Source organism: Oncorhynchus kisutch, linkage group LG21, assembly GCF_002021735.2.
Source record: "Oncorhynchus kisutch isolate 150728-3 linkage group LG21, Okis_V2, whole genome shotgun sequence".
NCBI classification, from domain to species: Eukaryota; Metazoa; Chordata; class Actinopteri; order Salmoniformes; family Salmonidae; genus Oncorhynchus; species Oncorhynchus kisutch.
The window spans coordinates 33,763,568-33,773,547 of record NC_034194.2 but is presented as its reverse complement, the minus strand read 5'-3'; positions in this window follow the sequence as shown (position 1 = coordinate 33,773,547).

Below are 9,980 nucleotides of genomic sequence, written 5' to 3'. Positions count from 1 at the left end.
AGACGTTAGTACGGTTGAAAGTATTGATAATATCGGATAATAATAATAATTGTCACGCCGTTGACTTGACAGCGTGGGAGGAAGTGTGCGTGGTTCATATAAAACCGTACACCAGACACTCATTGTCCATTCTTCTGGCAAAGTTATTTTAGTTGTATCAAGCAAGTTGACTGCTCCCCATTTTTCGGATTGTATCTTCCCATGTCCTGTTTTTAGGATATGTTGTTTCTTAACACGACAGCGCATGATTTATTTAATTGGCCGTCAAATAAGTTAGACTATTTGATCGGAGAAACCTGCATGATGTAAAAGGTGTCCGTCTCATTACATTGCCATACATTTTATCTCCAGCCTGTAGGGTACAGAAAAGGCCACATACTCTTTCTACCATGTCCTATATCTGCTACATTATTTATTTTTGATATTTTCTTTTTGACCGAACTTTGGTGGAGCGCCCCAGCTATGCGTCTCTCCAACAGCACCCTGGAGAGGCGAGCTGAGAATGGACTAGCAAAATATTTTGTGCCCCTCCCTTTGACAAAGTGGGAACTGTTTATCACAGGGTGGCATCAGCACTCACATAAAAAGGCCATAATGCACCGGTTGAGAGAAATTGTCATTGTTTTTTAGCAGAATTATGTTTTATGTGTTGTTGTTGGTGTGACTTGATGAGTTTGGCTCAGAAAATGCCACCCTCGCCGCTCTCCCCTACCTATCCTATCCTATCCTATTGTGCTGACTTAGCCCCCCAGCTAGTGTGTGTGTTGGCCACTGTACTCCGGTGCTAATAACCTTGTCAAGATATCCTCCACTGCTGTGCTCGTTATCGAGGCCACCGTGCACTGTCGTCCTTCGATTATTTAAAACTCCAAAGGGTCACTTCCCTCGATAACCACGTCTAGGAAGGATGTTAGTTTAGCCAGCTATAAATCGTGAGATTCGGATTGCCTCTGTAACAGGGTGGTTATGTTTCCACTTGCCTCGAAAGAAAGGTGTATTTAATGTTCAAGCATTCTTATTGGTTGGTTCAATTCCGATGAAAATAAAGCGTGTTGTGATTGGCCCCGCTTGCAGATGGGGGAGATCGCGAACGTGTCCGCAGTATGAAATGTGATGCAAGGGGTAGGTCACATTCTGAATACTGTTTTCTATTTTATAATGTGTACAAGTTTGCTGTACATTTCTGATTTATACATGTGTGTTCATATGGTACCTGTTAGGGATTGAGGGGATTTCTGGGATGTGTTTGGTATATGATTGTGTTGGATCCTGTATTTTACATTATAGCCATTAGATATATATGATTAAATATTATCTGATGTTGGTTGTGTGAGGTGTCTGCATTTGTGCACTGGAGCAGCATTATGAGATTAAACAACTGCTTGCTACTTGCCTGTTTGTGTGTGACAAGAACTGAGTAACATGGTGTGACCTGCATGTTGCAAAACTGTAGATAACAGCCCAGCAGATGCTTTGTCCTTGCGTTTGTAAGTAACAATATTGAGCACATGGTGTGACTTGCTGTATCTTACAAAGTTGTGATAGGGAGGGGTGGTCATCACGAGGTTTAACTGAGATGGAAAAATACAGAAGAGGCAATGAGTTGGGGGGGCACATTCAGAGCGGGTGTTGCAGAACAAGCGGTCTTTTGTTAGATAACAGGAGCCAGGTACGAGATAACGGTATGGAGCATGAGAGCCTGGATGTTCTTCACAAGCAGCAATTACATCTATCAACAGAAGCGCCAAGAGGCGGGGAATTTACGCAACTCTAACAATTTGGTGACCACCGACGTGATCTGGTAAAAGGACGACACTGGCCGATTGGCCAGTACTGTCGTCGGACGGTGTGTCTCACAAATCCTGACCGGTCAACTAAAAGAGGTAAGCAGACACCTGTTGTGAAAAACTAAAGTTCTGCACATTGGAGTTATCGAAATTTAGTTTTGTGAGACACCTGTTTGATGTAAGTTACTAAATTGAAACTATTGTGACATGTGATATTGGAATATAGTTGAGAAAGTAATATCTCCATTGGCAACTGCAATTTTATTATTGATCAACAATACTTAATGGTGCATTGTGTATGGGATGTACTAGTATGCCTGGCTGGTAGCTGGTAACAGAGAACACTTACTACATGTATGAATGGTGGGTAACGGGTGACCACCAAAGTGTGACTGGATAGTCTGGGACTACATGTATGAGTGGTGGGTAACGAGTGACCACCAAAGCGTGAATGGATAGTCTGGGACTACATGTATGAGTGGTGGGTAACGGGTGACCACCAAAGCTTGAATGGATAGTCTGGGACTACATGTATGATTCATTCTAGCTGATTATAAAAGTGTGACTGGATAGTCTGGGACTACATGTATGAGTGGTGGGTAACGAGTGACCACCAAAGCGTGAATGGATAGTCTGGGACTACATGTATGAGTGGTGGGTAACGAGTGACCACCAAAGCGTGAATGGATAGTCTGGGACTACATGTATGAGTGGTGGGTAACGGGTGACCACCAAAGCGTGAATGGATAGTCTGGGACTACATGTATGATTCATTCTAGTGGTTATAAAAGTGTGACTGGATAGTCTGGGACTACATGTATGAGTGGTGGGTAACGAGTGACCACCAAAGTGCGAAGGGAAAGCCATATGATGCGAATGTGATGTACTAGGCAGGGCCAAGTGTGATTGACGGATAATTAAATAGATTACTCGGACTTGAGACCGATTTAGCCTTTGGGAAAGGGTCTCTCTAAGGTCCTAACAAAGCATAGGTGTGTGTGAAGTACATTGGGTAGTGAAGTTGGCGCACTGACTACCAAGTTTGAGTGAGGCATTAAGTTGTACTAGAAACGTGATCCGGTTGACACGTTAGTCATATGGAGTGATTGTATTTTTTATTTTGTACATTTGGTATTGAAGTAAAGGTGATAATCCGGGGGACACTAGACTACTTAATACCCTAGGGGACCCACAGTGCATAATTGAGTTCTTACTTCAGACCTAATTGGGGGCCGATTTAGCCGTAGGGAAAGGGTACCACTTGGGTTTTAGTAAAGGCATAGGTTGTTGACAGTATTGTAGTGTACATAAAATGTCGTTGAATATAGAAAAGGTGTTGAAAATGCTGAAGTCCACTCTAGAATTGAATGAAGGCAGAGAGGGTAAGGAGTGGAAGAGACTGGGTGAGTAGCTGTACAGAGAATGGACAGAAGGCGGGGCCATTGCGTCTCCCACTGGTCTGCTTGCTGGGGTGAATGAATATTTGTGTGTGTATGGTGTAAGTTGAAGCTTACTGGCGTAAATGAAGATTTGTGAGACTCAAATCGTGTGCATGAAATACGCTTGATATTCAGTCGGGGACTAATATCGGTATGAATGAGGTCGGGGACCAAGCGAGTGTGGTACATTAGGTATTTCAGTTGGAGCTGGTACCGGTGAGAATGTTGAAAAAGTCGCAGGCTTGCTGATGAGATGTTTATATCATAGAATATTGAGGGGGGTGCATGACTGTTGGAAAAAGTGTTAAACTCTATTAACGTAAAATTCTGTGTGTAGATTTATATTATGAGGTTTGAACTATACTAATATTGTAGAATTACATAATCAACATCTGAACATACTTACGTTAAACATTAATTGAGCCACTGAGTAATAGATAAGGTATACACTAGGTACGGGGCGACGGGTGTGGTCGATGTAAGACGGGAGTGGTGTTCTAACCAAGTGCTGAGAAATAAGGTTGATTTATTTAGTTATTTTAATTAATTTACACAAGTACTTCCAGGTTATTGATTTTGGTTTGATTGTTCAGATAACACCATTGAAATTAAACAGGTATACTAACATTAGAATCTGTTTTCATTAAATTAAACAGGTATACTAACATTAGAATCTGTTTTCATTATGGGGAACAATGAAAGGCCCGCAGAGTGGATTGCAGTTTTTTATGTTAAAGGGACAGTATACGTTTATCACAGTTGTGTGTGTGTGTCTAATGGCTGGGTATTTAAGAAGTATTTTGGGGAGACAATTTGGAGAAACACGAATAAAACATGAAACATCGAGACTAATTATTTGAGTTTGAGGGGATTATCATAATTATTAGGTTTTGTTTTTGTAGTAAACGTTTGGGTTAAGGGCATTTCCATGTTCCCAGAGACAAGATATCTTAAAGGGGTACACTCATATATGGATTATTTAGGAGTTTTAATTAGACAATGGAATAACGTATTGGGAATAGAGTCGTAATTAAAATGCTAAGTCAAAGACGAGACAGTTATTTAAATCAAAATGAATTCTAAAAAATAACGAAGAGACAATTACGATTTATGCCCATCGAAATGTTTTATGAGCTTTTCCCCTGATACGTAGACATCTGTAACAGGGGCAGGTTTTCTTTTTTCTTGAGGAACTAACAGATGTAAACGTGAGTCTGAGTCATTTTGCCATCTGAAGCATTATAGTAGTGAGTTTTCGTATAGTTTGTTTTTGCTGATAAAAGTGGTTTGTTTATCTGTTTACTGGTTATGGTCAATTTTAGGGTTTGATTTAACTTAGTCAAACATTGTGTTCTGGCGTGTTTAAGTAGGATTCTTTATTCCGGGACGGATGGGAGTTATCTAAAATAAGTAAATTAAAGGAGCCATGGGAGAATGCGAATGCATTTTTATTAAAAATCTGGGATTAAATTACGGATTTCTTACACTGAGAAATGTACGACATTTGCGGCAGAGGGAAAAAGTAATACATTGGATAATAATGTTATCAGGTTAATTGTATCTAAGGGAAGCATTGGATAATAATGTTATCAGGTTAATTGTATCTAAGGGAAGCATGTTCATTTAAGTAAACATATATGTAGACGATGTTTAAAACTTATGATTAATGATTTGAGTCAAAGGGGAATTATCATTAGGTTTAGTTATAGTTCACTTATTGAGTTTCTGAATCGAAGTAGCATAGTGAATGCTAGTTAGGCGTGTTGTGTCTCACTTTTAGAAGCCTCCTGGGATTATAATCTTGGGGAGAGTGGGGGAGAGAGCGGCCATAAACAACCTAATTGAAAAAGGTCTGGAAGTCTTGATTATCCATTAAGGTTTGCAAATATATACACATAAAACAATTGTTAGAACTATTTGTTTTAGTGCAAAGGTATTTTAAAGAGGCACGCTCACATATGGAACCTTATGAGTTTTTTATTTTATGAGTTTTAATTACACAAGTGATTTTTATTTTATTTTAAGGATAAAGGGTTCTTTAATATGTCTAATATGGTATGGAACACGAATGTAAGGGGATGGTGTAACCTTTGACCTGCTTTCATGGCTCTCTCGGGTGATCAGATTTTTTAAAATTTAATTTAATTTATTTTTTAAGGTAACTTAATTATAGGGGAGTTTAATTAACCTATATAAGGACTTTACAAATTGCCGCCATAGACATGTTTTTCAAAAAAAAATCCATGAGTTTAGATAAAGCCAAACAGTGAGACATTTAGTTAAAATGTTGAAACATGAGAAAAAGAGCTACAGACAGATAGGGGAAAAGGCAGACAGAAGAGCCCTCCCCCGCACTGCAGAGACCTTGAAGGTTGGAGAGCAGAGAGGAGAAGTTTTAGAAGGGGAGCCAGGACAGGCAAAGATAACAGAATGTGTAGATAACAGTTACTGAGTGGAGACAAAAGGGAGAATTGGACATGTGGAAAATGAAAGGGGCGCTCCTACATGATAATGTCAGAACAGAAGGATAATATACTAATCTTACCTAAGTCATTATTTAGAGTAGGTAAGGTTGTTACCTGGGCAGAGCCAGGTATCAAAAGGGGGATGGGTAAATTGTGGTCTAGGATAGGATGGGGCCTATTGGATGAGAAACTAATCATTTTAAAAAATGTAGCTAACAAATGGGCATAGAAGTTAAAGATATAATCAGATAAAACATATGAGAAACTGTTTGTTAACCAAGCCTGTATGTCCAGGATTTTATGCATTACAGGTGAACTACAGGTGAAGTCACTCAATCCAGTCCCAGAGGCTTGTTGGGGGGACCATACCAAGGACTCCTGGTGACAGTTAGCTGAAAGAGCTACCCGGATTCATATCACACGGCAGGAGGGTAAGACACTCTGACACTGTCGAACAATAAACAGTTAACAGAATTCCCGGGGGCCATCTCTTGAATGAAGTAACCCTCCCTGTCCTGTCACCCCTGTTTTTGTTCATAGAAGTGAAGATGTGTCTGGCTCTTGCTAAGTGATGTGTTCTCTGGGAAAGGGTGGGGCTTCACATGGAAGCTGTTCGTCTGAGCTGTCTTATCGTGGGTGAAATATTCCTGATACAGCACGTCCTACTTGAGTATGCGGAGAGTGGTAATTTGACCCATGGTTTAGACGATGAGGATTTTGTTCCAAAATAATCATAAGAGATCCCTAGATCTGGGAAGACAGGAAGTTAGAGTAGAGTTTGGGAAGGATCTCTCAATGGAGTTTTATGTAGACCAAAATGGAGTCTCTAACTACATGGCAGTCTAGGACACTGAGCCATTATGGGATATATCGGTGCAGGTTCCCATATTGATTGTGGACACAGGTCATAGCTCATTTGGAGAGAGAGGGCTATATGAATCCACTCACCCAGTATGGAAGGACAAAGTATACATTGATAACATTGGGGTTCCATGGACGTGGACTGGATTAATTATATTTATTATAATCAACAGCGCTTTAACAATTATACCAGAGATGCTATTAAAGGTTTTGCAGAACAGACTGAAGCAACCAGCCTGATGGCTTGGCAGAATAGAATTGCATTAGATATGTTATTGGCTGAAAAGGGAAAAGTATGCGTGATTATCGGGACCATGTTTGTGCTTACATCCCAAATAACACAGCTCCGGACGAATCAGTGCCCAAAGCCTCAGCTGGTTTGACCACCCTGGCTCACGGGTTGGCAGAAAACTCTGGGATGGATACTTCTCTGACTAATATAATTTGATAGTATGTTGGGAAAATGAAAAAATATATATATATTATGATCACTGTATTATGGGCTACATTCACCTGTGTGACTGTTTAGTTTTATGGGGCTGTTGTCTAATTCCCTGTGTATGAGGCCTTATTTCCAGGACTCTGGAGAAATCGATATAGATGGTGAGGTACCAGCGGATTCCAGGTTCTGACCCGTGGAGTGCTGAATGTATGTCTACAGAACAAGTGGACGAAAATGATTAATTAAATTATATTAAATTGGGAGGGTGTCCGTATGGGGATTACATGATAACCAACTTGGGACAGTTCTGGGATTGGAGAAGAGGGTATCCTTATAGCATAGGGGATCCCACAAAGGTGGATAGGTTTTCCATGATATGGGGAAAACCTGGGAGCACTGTTGAACTTTGTAAAGGTGATGAAATCCTACTAACCATCAAAACTATTAAGCTCTCTGATGCAGGCACTTACACCCTTGGACTATAAAGGACCGGGACAGACACGATGGGTCTGTTTTCTATTAAGGTGCTGCCAAAACCAGAGGTCCCAGACGAACCAGGGCCAGACACACTCCTCTACCACCCCTGGACCGAACCTGCCACCACTGTGTTAAAAATCCCATTCAGGTAATTAATGTTAGAGACTATTCAGCTATTGATCAATTAGGCACTGAGACTGGTTTTGATGGTAGGGACAATTAGGCACTGAGACTGGTTTTGATGGTAGGGACAATTAGGCACTGAGACTGGTTTTGATGGTAGGGACAATTAGGCACTGAGACTGCTTTTGATGGTAGGGACAATTAGGCACTGAGACTGGTGTTGATGGTAGGGACAATTAGGCACTGAGACTGGTTTTGATGGTAGGGACAATTAGGCACTGAGACTGGTTTTGATGGTAGGGACAATTAGGCACTGAGACTGGTTTTGATGGTAGGGACAATTAGGCACTGAGACTGGTTTTGATGGTAGGGACAATTAGGCACTGAGACTGCTTTTGATGGTAGGGACAATTAGGCACTGAGACTGGTGTTGATGGTAGGGACAATTAGGCACTGAGACTGGTGTTGATGGTAGGGACAATTAGGCACTGAGACTGGTTTTGATGGTAGGGACAATTAGGCACTGAGACTGGTTTTGATGGTAGGGACAATTAGGCACTGAGACTGGTTTTGATGGTAGGGACAATTAGGCACTGAGACTGGTTTTGATGGTAGGGACCATTTGTGGCTGTCTTATATGAGGTATACAGCTAAGACCCTGAAAAGAAAGGACTGCATGAGTTACATGAAACATTGGTCATGCTAGACCTGTTCTGGCTACACACCCATTTGCTATAGGAGAAGGAGAGGGGTGGTTGTGTATTCTGAGAGGTTTTTACCAGGTTCAGCCCAATTCAACTCTCTGTTCCTCTTTGAGCCTTGTGTTTCCTACAGTACCTCCTCATCGAGCCCCTTGGGGTGTTAAGGCATATGGGGGCAATTACAGTTGCATCACGGGTACAGGTAATGGCATTGATTATGGGAGATTGCCTGAAGCTGATTGCAGTAGTAACATAACCATTCATTCCACTTGGCCAGTTACAGGCCTAAACCAAACTAGTGGTGTGGCTGATGTGTGGTGGATATGTGGACCCAAAAGAGTACTGAGACCCATTCTTAGAGGAGACTGGCAAGGTACGTGTGCTCTGACCAGTTTGATAATTCCACTGACCATTGTTGATGTTACTGCTGAACAGCTGTTGGGCTCTGTATCCAGGGGACCTGAAAACATTCCATCCCATGGGAGACATGGACGTAGTGCTCCATGGACGGAGGATGTAGTTGACATACACACTAATCTGTTGGGGTTCCTCATGAATTTCAGGCATTGGGTAGGAATGACGGACTCTGGCACTACCTAGTATAAGTCCAGCCATAGTGGATGCTAGACAGACTGCATGGATTAATTATATCTACTATTGTCAACAGCGTTTTGTGAATTACTCCCGTGATGCACTCACTGGTATGTCTGAACAGCTTGAGGCCACATCTAGGGTTGCCAGACAGAATAGACTTGCTTTGGATATGCTTCTTGCCAGTCAGGGGGGCGTCTGTAAGATGTTCGGTGAACAATGTTGCACGTATCTTCCTAATAACACCAGTCCAGATGGTAGTATATCTAAGGCACTTAATGGGCTTGATGCACTATCTGCTGAGATGAGGACCATGGCGGGGTGGAGGAGTCTGGACTGTTCTCTTGGTTGGGAGCCTGGTTTGGTAAGTACACTACTGGTGTGGTGGATACTGGATTTCTGACCCTAATTCTTGTATTTTTGTTATTGCTTATGTGTTGTGCTGCTTGCATCATACCGTGTTTTAAGAAGTCTGTTACAGATGTGGTGAAGGCTTCAGGCATGATGCCTTTGCTTGATGCTCCAGTTGGAGATGCTGATACTGAATCATGCTTTCAGGGGAGGATGAGACTGACTGAGGATGACGCATGGTATGCTGTGGGTGAGGTAGTAGAATAAATATTACACCACCACAGTTCCTTGTTTTACATTTTTGTTTTATGATAAGTTTTCTTTCCAACTGCTTGCTACTTGCCTGTTTGTGTGTGACAAGAACTGAGTAACATGGTGTGACCTGCATGTTGCAAAACTGTAGATAACAGCCCAGCAGATGCTTTGTCCTTGCGTTTGTATGTAACAATATTGAGCACATGGTGTGACTTGCTATATCTTACAAAGTTGTGATAGGGAGGGGTGGTCATCACAAGGTTGAACTGAGATGGAAAAATACAGAAGACGCAATGAGTTGGGGGGTCAACAGCCATCAACATCATCAAGCCCCGCACTTTCCTATTTAACAACAGCAGATAATAAATAATGTTCAACTGGGACCACTGGCTAGGGTGATTTATTTGTACAAAACACAACGCAAGGAGAGTATGATCAACATCTGTTACACCTCTCCTAGGCATTCCTCTCCCCTGGTATTACTAGCA